The sequence below is a fragment of the Mustela nivalis genome (genome assembly GCF_964662115.1).
Source record: "Mustela nivalis genome assembly, chromosome: 20".
NCBI lineage: Eukaryota > Metazoa > Chordata > Mammalia > Carnivora > Mustelidae > Mustela > Mustela nivalis.
The window spans coordinates 27,837,688-27,851,584 of record NC_139039.1 but is presented as its reverse complement, the minus strand read 5'-3'; the positions used below and the strand labels follow the sequence as shown (position 1 = coordinate 27,851,584).

Sequence of the window (13,897 nt, the reverse complement as noted above, 5' to 3'; positions counted from 1 at the left end):
CTTTATTAGCTTGGACAAGATTTCTAAACTCTGTGTTTCCCGGATGACGACTGCCAGCATTCATTCAATGCTCTCATGTGCCAGTGATGTTCTTACCTCTTCAATACCCCCGATAGCCTGATGTGTAGGAAACATTTTAAAGATACGTAAACTGAGGCACAGAGAGCCAGTGGTCTGGTTTTTCTCTCACTGCAGAACACCAATAGTTAACAGTTTAAAACAACAATCATTATCTTTTCCTGGTTATAGTGGGTGAGGGATTCGGGAGCGGCTTGCCTGTCCCAGGCTTGGCCTGGGGTGACTCGGGCGATTGTGGTCTGACCATAACTGCAGTTAGAATAGGTGGGAATGGAACCAGGAGCTGAAGTCGGGAGTGGGCTAGCTAGAGTCTCAGGACCCTCCCAGGAGCCTGGGGGCTCTAGCATGAAGGCCCCAGGCAACAGGGTGGAAACCACACACTGCCTTTTTCGACCTCTCCTGTGCTACCACTTAACAGCACTTCCACTGTGTCCGCAAGCCCACCTGGATTCAAGAGGAGGGAACATAAACCCTGCCTCCGGGTGGGGAAATAGGAAGAATATCATGGGACAGGAGGAACTGCAGCAGGTTCTGGAACATACCGTGTCTCAACCGAAGTCTCAACCCAGCGACACTGGAAGTCAGGGCAGAGCTGGGCTTCAGGTCAAGGCACTCCGCACAGCCACTGTTCTAATACTGAAGGCGCTTGGACTTAATGAGTCTTTGGCTGAGCGTGGTTTTGATGACAGGCATTGTGCATTCTGTGAGTTCAGACCTATGTTGGGTTTTTGGGGGTTTGGGGTTTCCTTGTTTTTGTTTTTTTAAGATTTTATTTATTTGACAGCACAAGCAGGGGGAGCAGGAGAGGGAGAAGCAGGCTCCCCCCCTGAGCAGGGTTCTGTCTCAGGGTTGGATCCCAGGACCCTGGGATCATGACCTGAGCCTAGGGCTGGCGCTTAACAACTGAGCCACTCAGGCGTCCTAAGCCCTATGTTCTCATGTCTATGCCAGTAAAGCCACTGCCCTTATCACACATTGAATTCCAAGTGTTTTCTGAACCACCCACCATGGGCCAGTTTCCGTACTGGTTGCTAAAGCCATCAGGGACATCCCATCCCTGCAGACCAACAGGGGGAAATGCCACGGAAACAAACTCCACTACAAGATGATAAATGCAGAAGTGAGTGTAAGACTGGTGAGCGGATGGGGTCTGGGATTTGTTTTAAAATGTTCCTGGTTGGGGCTGGGAGGGAACCCAACTATGTCAGAGAGAGACGGATGAAATAAGATTTGAAAACTGTTGGTAATGGTGTGGGGGGCGGGGGGGCGCATTTCATCCTGTTTTTGACTATGTCTGAAAATGTCCACAATTAAAGAAATACTAAAAGTACAAAGGAGAAAGGAACCACAGTGGAGGTGAGCATACTGCGGAGGTGAGGAAGTGGCAGTGAGGCCTGGGCTCCTCTCAGAGCAACATCAGAGCTGTTTTCATTCAGTAATAAAACGATTGTGCTTCTCCTGTAGGGAAATGCATCCCCACCTTCCAGCACCGTGGGGGCCAAGTGCTTTTAGCGTAGCCCTGTCAACTGTTGAGGACGCTCGCCTTTGTTTTCCTACCTGGGAGGTTCAGTGATGAGAGAATTGGAGGGGAGAGGCAGGAAACTCACCCCCGCTCCAGGAGAGCAGGGCTTTTTCCGTTGAAATTCCCGGACTTCCGGGATGAAGCCTGTCATCTTTTCAGTGTTTAGATGCTCAACAGATCGCAGAACTGTATCGTTTGAAAAATGTTTGATCGTGGGTGATCGCCAACAACCACCGTCTCAGCAAAGGACTGAATCTCCAATGCCAAATTTAACGGGAAGAAAGAAGCAGCTCTGTCTTCAAGATGAACTATGGAATTATTTAAGTACAAGGTGGGAGGGGCTCTGTGACCGCTCAGGTCCATGGGAGGAGATCCTGACCCCCAGGGACTCGGAGCACATTTACAATATTTTCTTCACTCCTGATTGCCATCCCTTTATTTCATCTTTTTTATCATGAAAATTTCCAAACACCCATGAAAATAGAGATACAGAAAACAGATTATAACACACTTCCATGTTTGTACTGAGCTTTAGTCCCTATCAGTACTTGGCTATGTATATTCAATTTTCTCTGATAATTTCACCCAGAAATAAAAGGACTTAAAAAAAAAAACAAACCTGCAGTGCCTTATGACAGCTAAAAAATTACCAAAAATTCCCTATGATTGTCTAATACACAATACATATACAATTTCCCCTGATAAGAAGTTTTTTTTAATAGTTTAATCAGCATCCTAAGGAGGCCCTCCATTATATCACATCTCTTCACTAATCTCTAATGTTTTTCAAGAGCTTTGATTTTGTTGTGGTTTGTCCTCTCCGTTCCCCCATTCCTGTGTAAGAATCTTGTAAATGAGCCGCTGGACGACAGGAATGTCAGGTCGCTGTGACAGCTTTTCAGCTTTCTGGTAGCAGATTCCATCTTCTCTAAAGGAGACCCAGCACCCTCCAATCTGCCTTCCTCTGAACAGAGGGACATTCATGCCTGTGTTCACCTGTTTGAAGCTTCTGCTTTGAAGAATACATTTTTACAAGGAATCTTCAGCAGCACGGATGAAATCAATGAGATAACTTCAAACTGATGCTGATACGGGCCATACACTCCTGGGAGCACCTACAATCAGCGCTATAGATGTTCTAAATGATTTCACCTTGGGAAGTTAGCACATGAGCCTGAAGCGGAAGATGAAGTTGTTTAAGGAATGCATTTTATATTAATTGTTTAAAAACAGGTAATCATTACATGAGGGATCTCTCACCACACACACCCACACATGCACACACACACACACACACGAACAGAAACTGCGGAAAAGTTATTGAGAACACTTGTTAAATAAAGACAGTAAGGCAGCCCTTATTCAAGAGGGGCTCCTGCGACGGGTTTTGTAGGGGAGAGCGGTTGGACCCCAGGAGGCTGGACTCTAACAAGGACAAAGAGGGACATAGAGGGACATAGAGGGAAAATCGCCAAGAAGTAAGGGTGAGGGGGCATTCTAGCTAGACCAACTCCACAGAATTCTTGGGGGATCAGATACCAGGACCGAGGGTGCCCCTAAGCTAATTTAGTAGCGTTCTTGCTTTTTTTTTTTTTTTTAAGATTTTATTCATTTATTTGACAGACAGAAATCACAAGTAGGCAGAGAGGCAGGCAGAGAGAGAGAGGAGGAAGCAGGCTCCCCGCTGAGCAGAGAGCCCGATGAGGGGCTCGATCCCAGAACCCTGGGATCATGACCTGAGCCGAAGGCAGAGGCTTCAACCCACTGAGCCACCCAGGCGCCCCAGTAGTGTTCTTGCTTAAACAGGATTCTCCAAGGTCATTGAGAAGCCCAAGGGCAGGCCTAGCGGACTAGAGCGCTCAGAGGGCTCAGAAGAAAGTTTGGTCCAAGGGCAGTCTTGGTCGATGCACATTTGCTTACAACTTCTTACTACAAAATTGTAATTTCAGGTTAATAATCCCTCCTCCTCTCTCAAACAGTCAAGTGCTGACTGTCACAGCTGGAGCGCGCCGGCTGAGCAGAGCCCTTCTTCTCAAGCGTTGCCTCCGCCGCCTCATAGAACATTAAACCAGCGTTGCCCCTTCCCAGAGGGGTTTTGCCGGGTAAAGCTCATGCATGAATAATCCCGTGACCCGTGGGACGACCGACTCCGAGTTCCGCCGAGCAGAAAGAAACTTCCAAAGTGGTCAGACAGGCTGGGTGACTTCGGGACAATGAGCCTTTCTGCTCCAAAATCGGAACCCAGCTGCGACCAAGGCAGGTTTCCGCGCGCTGCAGGTGGGGGGCAGCCCGGGGCCGCGGGTGCAGTCGCCCCCTCCCGCCGCCCGCCGCCTGCCGCCTGCCGCGCACGCGCACCCCCCCCGGCACGCGCACGCGCCCCCCTCCGCACGCGCCCCCGCCGCGCACGCGCACGCGCTCACGGCGCAGGTGTGGCCGTCAGGGGCCTCCGCGGCCGCGAGGCGCGCATTCCCGCCGCCCGCGCCCGCCTTCATCCGAAAGACGGTGCCTCAACCCGCCGCCGGCGGCAGCAAGCTCCCCGCGCCGCTGCGCTCCCGAGCACAACGCAAAATGTCTTCGAAGGACTGTGCAAAGCCCACCTAGGAGGTGAAGCGGTATTGAGTCGACCTTTTCTTTTCAGGAGGCGACACGGTCCGCAAAGAGAAAGGAGCCCCCTGGCTTAGGCTGCTCCCCCCGCCCCCACCGGCGCGCCCACCCCTCACGCACCCCCTCCCCACCCACCGGCCTCAGAAGCCCCATGGAAGAAAAGTGGAGAAACTCCGCTTTCCAGAGCCCAGTGACTAGTACCTGCCGAGGAGGTCGGGGGCTGAGCACGGCGAGCGGGTTGCGGGGCCTCCTGGCCGACCCCGGTGGTGCTTCTGGGGTTCCCGCTCCCCGCAGGGGGAGCGCCTGCGAGGCCCGTGCCAAGCGCTGCCCCCAGGCCTCCTGCATCCTTCCTGTGCGTTGGGTTTCGCAGATCTGCAGATCTCCCGTGACCCTGGGCGCCCACCCCGGGGCGGCCGTCCTCCCTGGTGAAACCACCTGTACCCGGGATACAGAGGTCCGGCCCTAAGGAAATAGTTAACAGCGTCCGCAGATGGTCACTCGGTATCGTTGGGGAAGAAAGCAAGTTAGGAAGCAGCACGTGTGATAGGATCTCGTTGGAGAGGACAAAGCAAACACTGCGCACACATCCCTTGAGGTGTCACAATGACCAGAAGTATACACCCAGACTGTATTTTCGGATTACTGCATTATAGGTGACTTTAATTTTCTATATTTTGTTAATCTATTTTAAGTGTTTTCAGCAGTAACATTTTTTCCCCCTAACGAGAGTAAATGATAAATGTTATTTTTCAAAGGAAATTATCACAGCCACCAGTGATAAGAAGACAGTCAGTGGATGGATCCTGGACATGACCTTGCTCCTTAGTGACCCATGACAGTCACCCTGGAGGTAAGGTTTGTGAAGGCTGCGTCATGTTCTAGGGTGAGGATATGGTTAAGCGGTTTATATCCCCACCCAGAAATCTCACTTTCTCTCTGAGAAGTTACACTCACAGGATTAGTAGGTGAATCTTTGGTAAGATGATTTGGGAGAAGATAAAATGTTCTACGTGTCTTAGTGTAACCCTGAAATTCCCTATGGCTGAAAGAATTGTCAGGTGTCCGAGACAAGGAACATTCTACTCAACTCTAAGTCACGGGTATGTCTGTCTGCTTGTGGACGGTGACTGCAGACACCCACTTCATATGCGCGCTGCCCGGAGGCACAGGCCTGGCTGGAGGGGCTCTGAGGGGGCAGAACATGAAGGGAGGAAAACCAACAAGATAAGGACACAAAGATACGTTTTTGAGGGGGTCATTATTTTTCCTCTCGAAAGCCAGACCTGGAACATGCACACACACGTTCTAGTGGCCAGAGGAAGTAAGGAAATGGGTGCCTTCCTGGGTGCCTAGGAAATGCACACAGTAGACACAGCATCATCTCTACCACAGAAACCCTTCAGCTGCCTTTCTACATCCTCCATAGCCATCAGGGTCCTCCCATAGCCCTCCAGAATCCTTTAGCATTTCCTGTACATACTGTCCATCTTGTGACTCTTTAGAGGATGCATTCTGTCCCCTGACTAGATGGGAGCTCCTTACTGTTCACCTCTTTGCTCTCTAGTGCCTGGTGCAGGGCTCTAGGAGGGAGTTGGACACTGCCATAAATGGCCAGGAGGTGACCGAGATGCTCAGAGGTATGTCACCTGTGCTGTCCTTGCACATGACTAAGAAAAGTTATATGGATGGAATACCAAAATTAAAAACCGGCTCTTCGTTACTCAGTTACTGAACTGGGCAGAGGGGAGAGAGAATCCAAAACTGAGGTCAGCTGCCTTGTTCATTTAGTCAGGAGGGAGAAAGCTCTCCTAACCGGAGCACCCAGGAAGTCCACCTGGCTGCGTTCAGGAACTTACATCCTGGGAAGTGATGGGTCAACACCTAGTATTGGAATTGAATCAGGGTTTATTTACTCATCAGACAGAATTTTTTAAATATATATTTCCTGCTAAGAATGGAATTAAAAGGCAGCTGAGGCTGGCAGAAATTGCTGATTCCATGTCTGAAGACAAGAAATGCAAAGATGAGTTCAGAACATTTTCGTACCAGAAACCAGGGAATAACCAAATACTGCTAGCATCGTGCCAGAATGACCTTGGAGCCAATCCGAAGAGGCTCCCAATGGATCCATAAATTCACAGTGACACTTAAAAGAAATAAACTTCGTGGGCCATGTTGGAAGATGTTAAAGAACTGTCTTATTTTGAGAACTGACAAAGAAAAAAAAATTGAGTATTTTGCTGTCCTTAAATGAACATGGTTACTTAAGAGTAACCACATAGCTGATGAAATAATTTTCCTTTGTAGAAGTATCCCAGCTAATAATGACTCTTGGTAATGATTATCAATAGCTTCCGATATCACACAGAGAGACTCAAGCTGATACTGTATGCCTCCTGATGGAAATAACAATTCTATGAAATCAGGTTGCCCCAAACGTGAACCTGATTCTGATTGTGCTTCTAGATGGAACCACCAATTTTCAAAAAATACAGTGAAGTATTAAGTGCCACTACAAGGACCTAAGCAGCAAAATCCAGGCTATAAGTAATTTGGGGGGACAAAACTCCTCCAGCAGAAAAATTTTAAACAACAAAGCAAGTGTTAGGAGGAGAGGGAGCCTATACATTGAAAAATACTTGAGATATGTATTATTTAATTCCAGGGGATCTAGTTGGTTCTTTTTTAAAATCTCCTTGCAACCACTAGACTCTAACCTCCATAAGGACAGGGCGTTTTGTCCCTGCTTGATCCCTCTTCGCTAGAACTGGAATGATACATGTTCATGGACACATCCATGACTTTATCTCTCTCGCTGTAGCTCATGAGATAAGGAATAAATGGCTGATTTAATTAAGACTATTTGGGGGCAAATGAGAGCTAACAGGTTCTTATGTTCCTGACAATGTTTGATGATCTCAAAGTCTGCTAATTCTTCCCCTGAAAAATCTCTATTTAGGACAGGTACCAGTTGCCTTAGTTTGGGTTCCAAAGATGCAGACCCTTAGAACCCTGAGAAAAGTATTCAAGTGCAAGGAGTTTATTTTGGAAAGGATACCAAGAAACATCTATGGGTAGGTTGGGAACTGTGAAAAGAACAGAATGGCAGCCAATACAAGGTGTATTATAGAGCACATCTCTTTGTGGACACCTGGAGCTTAATGCCAGTGGGGAGTTCTGGGAGTCAGTGTAGGGTTATCCCACCCTAGGGGCAAGGGAGCTTTGGTCTTTGTACACCACCTCCATCAGTCACTGATTGAGGACCACTGGCGCTGGGGTGAGGGGTTTATTTGGTACGGAGGCATGGGGTGGGGGGGACCTTCATCAGGTAGTACCCTGATAATCTTACTGACTCTGATAATATATATCTAATAAGACAAATATTTAATACAGTGCTAGGCTCACTTAGATATTAGCCTAGAGTACTAGATAGATCAGATTCTGGTGTCAGCCCAGCTTGGGTTCAGCAATAATTTCTAACATTTACCTGCTTTGTGACCCTGAAAAAAAAATCACTCAGCGTCTCTGTGCTACAGTTCCCTCATATGTAAAAGGGTCTGAGGCACAAGATTGATTTAGAGAATGAATAAGATCGTACCTGACACACAGTGCTCGAAAAGAAATTCACATCTTTTCCCTTCTCCTGGATTTAAGCCAAGACAATAAATTATGAACTTTCAGTTGTCAGCGAATGAGGAGGAATCTGCTTGGAGAGGTCGAGGAAAAGGGAAGACACCTTTCTGGTATTCCTGAGTTACAATGTGGAGGAACCCCCGCCGCCCTGCTTCCTGGTTTGGAGCTTGTGTCCACGAGAGTGCAGTACCACTGACAGAACTGGAGAAGCTGGAGAGAGACATTGTTTCAGTGTGAGGATGACGCGTGAAGCCATTCAGTCAAATATTTGGACCCTTCATCCCTGAGAGGTCGGAGATTTGCATGCTATTCTAGACTTTGACAACCTACTAGGTTGTCAACTTAAGCATATCTTGGCAAATGTGTATCACGTCAATATAGATCACTTGACTTGAGTGAGAAGACACCATCTAGAGTTTTCAATGGGATTTGGGCCATTAGAAGCACAACTTGGTGAGAGAAGGATTGCTGTGAAGGCAAAGACCTTTGCACTGTCTGAGAAGAGGTTTCATTGTCATGTGTTGACAAAAACCACTGGTATCACAAATGCACGTGACCATATGTTCCAGTCAATCTCAAATTTATTTGGAGCTGGAAATGAAAAGGGCACATTTGGAATCATTTGGGTTCTGGTGTCTCCTCCTAAATGCTTCAAGACTTTGTTGGGAAGCTTCCAGGGGTCATACCTGATTGTGGCTTGTGGTTTAAGTTGTCTTTCAGATGGGGCAATTTTTTAAAAAAATATTTTATTTATTTATTTATTTGACAGAGAGAGATCACAAGTAGACAGAGAGGCAGGCAGAGAGAGAGAGAGAGAGGGAAGCAGGCTCCCTGCTGAGCAGAGAGCCCGATGTGGGACTCGATCCCAAGACCCTGAGATCATGACCTGAGCCGAAGGCAGCGGCTTAACCCACTGAGCCACCCAGGTGCCCCAGATGGGCCAATTTTTTAATGAATGACTAGAATGGTAGAGGAAAATGACAAATGGGCAGGAGTGGGGTGAGGGAGGAGTTCTCAAGTATACAAATAAGAATGAGACAGGAGACGGAGAGGGAGTAGGAGGTGGGGAAGGAGAAAGGACAAGAAATAAGAACGGACAAGAAAAAGAAATCTGAAGGACTGGGAGATAAACATTTTCAAAGAGTAAATCTGACGTTTACCCATCTATATGCAATAAGTGTTTGCCAGTCCCAGCATGTCAAGGATGGTCCTAGGAGCTGGAGACACATCAGTGAATCAAACATCCCTTTCTGGCGCTAACATTCTCGTGGTCCTGCTGGAGGCCCCATTTAGGAAGTTGTGGCAAGACTGAAGTCTGGTTTAGTTCAGACTTTGTAACTCTTTGGGTCCCTTGGTGTCATTCCTTAGGTCAGAGATCTAAATTGAGGTCTGTCTTTTAGAGTCTAAAACCCAAGACGAAACAGAGTATCTGCTTTAAGAATTCTCTCTGGCCAGATAGACAGGATTGGAAATTGGAAGAGAACCGACTCAGTGCAGATGTTGCCAAGCAGTAGATCAGAGTCACCAAGTCCTCGGAAACCTTATGGGTATGAGGGAAGCATCACGGTTGTAATTACAGTGGTGGATCCTCTGCCTCTTCCTTGGGCAGCCGTGGGGCAGGAGCAGATGTTTATCTTCTGCATGGCAGAATGTCTCCATACGGAATCCCCATGGGGTGCTTCCAGTTGGTATACTGGTATCCTGCTACTAGGCATTCCTTTGAAAAGCAGAGAATGCCCCAGAAGTTTTGTAACAGTCGTCTAGAAATCACCAGATGAGTAGCTAGCAGAGAGCAGAGAACTGACCTACTGCCTTCTTGCCCCAAACCATTTCCCAGGAGACAGCAAGATGTATGCTAAAATGCACTGATAGTTCCAAGACAATCAACAACCCCGAGCAAAAACCTGCATTTGTAGAGTATGGTGGGACTCCGGGAGAACCGAGGGGAGGGGTCGTGCAGTAAGCAGGAGCTCGGTCATGATGGGTGAAAGACGGGTTCTCACCTGGCTCTGCCACCAAGTCATTGTGTGATCTCAGACAGGTCACTTCAGTTCTGCCCCGAATCTGATCCCTTCTTAACACCCCACTGCTGTGGGTCTCTCCAGCCACTGGGATCATCACAATATCCGCCGCTTATCTTCGCACCTCAATGGTCTAGAATTGACACGGCAGCCAGAACAAGCCCAGAAAAGCTCTCAGACCTTGACACTCTTCTGCCTGATCTCCCCAGTGGTTCCTCTTTCATTCAGAGGAAAGGCCAAGTGCACGCAGTGACCTGGAAGTCTCTACAAGGCCAGACATCACCTCCTATTGATCTCCTCTGCTGCTACTCGAGCCCCTGTCACCATGCTCCAATGCTATCTTGACATTCCTTGAACTGTAGTGTGCTCCTGCCGCGGAATATTGGAATTAGCTCTTCTTTCCCCCCTTCCTCTCCCCTCTCCTCCCCTCCCCTCCCCTTCCCTTCTCTTCCCTTCTCTTCTTTGTGTCTGAAACACTGTCTCTCCAACTAGCCGCAATCCAACCTCCTCTTCTACCTCAACTCTGCTTCAATGTTGCTTTCTCAGGGAGCCCCCCTCTGACCTCCTATTTAAAAGGGCAGGAACTCTGAAAAAAAAATTAATTTAAAAAAGCAAAACTGTAATGTCCCCAGACCCTCAATCACAACCTGCTCTATTTCTTTTTCTAGAGCATTTACTTCTTGATTATGTTTATAGTTGATTATCTGCATTGTCTGTCTTCCTGTAAGACCCATGAGGGCAGGCGTCTTGGTATATTTTTTCGCCCACGTACCTGAACTGGCCTGAAAGAGCCCCTGACACATAGATGTGTTCAATAAATACCTGTTAAATGAGCTCATGAACAACTCATGACAGTCTCCGTTCACAGGTAGGTAGGACTCGCGGCTGAGATGGCCGGAAACATCCAACAGGTTTCTTACTTTCTTGTCTTCCCCAGGGGAGGGATGGGAAACCTGAGTAGATCCATTGCCCTATCCAGGGAAGTAAAGAGCGGCTGTTTCTTGGGTCTCACCACCCTCTTTCTCCCTGTCCCCGTGGGATTTGTGCTTGACCCAGAGATGAATGACCAGACCGCTGTCAATCACAGAGCATCTACACAGGAAGGGAGCCCCTCCCTCTTACACACAGTTACCATTCATTTCTGCTCTGCCCCTTGGATGGAATGGAATGCACTGCAGGGTTGTGCAGAAGACAGGCTCACCTACTAATTGGTGGAATGGTTTTCTTAGCGTTGGCTAAATCGAGTGCCCTTAAACATTAAACTGTGTTAAGGTCCAGGACCTCTGCCAAATTGTGTTACAAATAGAAAAAGGCAAGTCAAGTCCTGACCATTTCCTAACTTAGGTTAAATTCCTCCTAGGTAGTACACTCTACAGAGCTGTGACCAGTGTTATTCCCAGAATATTCATTCCGGGCAGAGTAGAATGCAAGATAATAAAATAATTTCTTCCAAGGAGGCACTTTTCCCCCCAGGGAAAACAGGCAGCAAAATGCAAAAATAGAAGAGAAATTAATTGTGATTATTTTACTGTTTATAGAAGTCACTAAGAGTTTAGCTGCCCTTTTCACACTAAAAATACTTTACCAAAAAATCAGAATAATATGGCACTGCCTCTGTACCCATCATCCAACTTCAGTGACTAGTTCAAAGCCAAGTATATTTCATTTACCACTCACCAAATACCAAATACACTATATTAAAATAAGGTCGTTTTTCCTGATTCTGGGTGGACAAGAATTTATCTATTCAACCCAGTAGAGACCTCAACCATCCACATCCCTTGACAACTTGCTGGAGATAATAAAATTCCTGTTTTTCTTTAATCCCTTTGGACAAAATATTTTAAAACTCCCTTTGCTTAATTTTCAACATTTTAAATCAAATGTACAGATTCCAATTGTGCTTTCTTTGGGCTGACTTCAGCCATCAAATGTGTGTCGCGACAGCTCTGTGATGAGGTTGAAGTCTGTTGTGCTCTGTGGCACTTGGGTTGGCCTTGGAGAGTTTATCTTTTTTTCTTTCCTTCTATAGTTATTACCTGCCACTTCTTGCCGATGTTAGCATTTGTGTTTGGGTAAATGAATTCTCTGTCATTTCTAATTTCTGTGAGTTAGAAAGCCCCAACTCCAAGTTTGCTGTAACTGCCCAGTTTAGCCTTAAATAGTCTTTATAACAGGCCAAGGACGTTCCCTTGAATAAAGTGTATTACATGCAGATGTCACATACAGCACACACAGAGGTAAACCAGAAAGCTAGAGGTTTCCTCACTCAGAGATGGTGGAGAAAGCTTGGCCTCAGTGAGACAAGCTGATAGCTCATTCAGACAGGAATATAAACAGTTCTGGGTGTTGGCATTGATTTCCTCTTCCTTGTAATTAGAGGTCAGCTGATAACATTTTGGCCTCACAGCCAAGGGCTGAGACCCTGTCCCAGCCCTCCAGGGCACACCGCCTCTTTGCAATGTCCCTGTGTCTGGCTCTTCTTTTCTGTGTTGAGTCTCTCCTTCCTACCTTCCCCGCAAACCAGGCTTGCATCACTCATCATGACTCAAGGTACTTGTTCAAAGCAAAGTCTCGAAGCATGCAAGTTTTATTAATTGATTTCTTTAGAAGACCTTGGTTCCCTCCAATATACGGTACAAAATGTGGGCTGCCTGCTTTGCAGGTTAATAAAAACGGTTGCACCGTGCTCTGTCTGTCTGTCCGTCCATTTGTCCCTTTCTGTCAACCCCAGACACTGTTTTCTGAGGCCTGTAATTCCCACTGAGGCATTTGCTATATACTAGGATTGCCCCCGAGTGGGGTGTGACTGTATTTACTCAGTCTGATACTGCGTAGAAGCTCAAGTGATAAAGGAATGCGCGGTTCCTGTATCACGGAGCCCTGGAGTCCCCAGTCCATTAACCTCCGGCCCCTTTTCTGCCGGGATTTAACAAAGAAGTCAAAAGCTTAACTCCAGGGTAGGAGAAAACTGTGTAAATGGAGATTTTTCTAGGCTTTACCGTGAAAGCTCAAATACTGACCCCATGGTGTCCTGCAGTCATTTCTTCAGAGGCGAGGGTCTGTGGACTCTTTTCAATGAGCATATTTTTACATGGTTTGCCATTAAATCCGGTTTTGCAAGTATAGGGCTGGCTCTGGATAAAACATGGCCAACTTTGACTTTGCTTCCTCTGCAGCTCCCGTCCGAGTCCTCCACCTGTCTGATAGTCCCATCGCTGCTACAGGTCCCCCACTGGAGCTCCCTCCCTTAGCAGCACCCTATGCTCCAGAACATTCCATTTCTAAAAGTATAGTCCTGTCCTGGGGTTTGTCTCCTCCAGGTTCACCAGATACTGACGAACGCAACACAGGATCCTGGAATTTCAAGCTAAAAGAAATCCAGGGGTGAATTAGATGGATTAACTTTAGTAAAGAGCTGGACAGAGGATACGTGTGTGTGTGTGTATGTATGTAAGGTATATGTGGACACGTGTGTTCATGGGTACACATAGAGATACAGAGGAAGTGTAGTGTTGTACTGGGGTGCTGAGGGGGAGTCTTCCCAGTTAACCCACATCAAAAGACCTGCCCAGTAAAGGAGCTACAGCTAAAATGCTCTTCTTGATTTGGGTCATTGAGCCCCGGAAGACGTAGCCTTATGGCCGATGGGAGACCCTGGTGAGCCCTTATCTTCCTGGGGAATATCTGCTCTGAGCGTTCACTCTATTTGCGAGGACACACGGCTCTTTAAAATCTTGGAATTCAGTAATTTGTTTTTAAATTGCAATTTTTATTTTGAGAGAACGGCCCACATACGGGCCGCCGCAGGAAATGCGTTGGGTGTTCTCAGCCGAGGGCGCGATGTCATCGTGCTGTGCTCCCTCGCTCACGCCGGAGGCCTGTCCAGTGCGCGGTGCCCGATGCACAGCTCGATGAGGTGACACGGACGGACGCCCCCCGAGAGGTCCCTCGAGGGAGATCTGTTCAGAAGTTGCTGGGCCTGGGGCGAGCCAGTGAAGCCCGTGGCTCATCTGGTGGCTCTGGCTTTTGTTTCTCA

General features: G+C 47.5%; 1 long non-coding RNA gene across 2 annotated transcripts; it reads left to right on the top strand.

The window, feature by feature from the left end:
- Positions 1-4,019: 4,019 nt before the first annotated feature.
- LOC309855450 lies at positions 4,020-12,547 on the top strand. Of its 2 annotated transcripts, none has more exons than XR_014306804.1 (4): positions 4,020-4,857; positions 4,960-5,054; positions 7,886-8,548; positions 8,764-12,547. It is a non-coding gene; the product is annotated as an uncharacterized lncRNA (long non-coding RNA). The 2 variants fall into 2 exon arrangements; XR_014306805.1 differs by having other exon boundaries at positions 6,125-8,548.
- Positions 12,548-13,897: the final 1,350 nt, after the last annotated feature.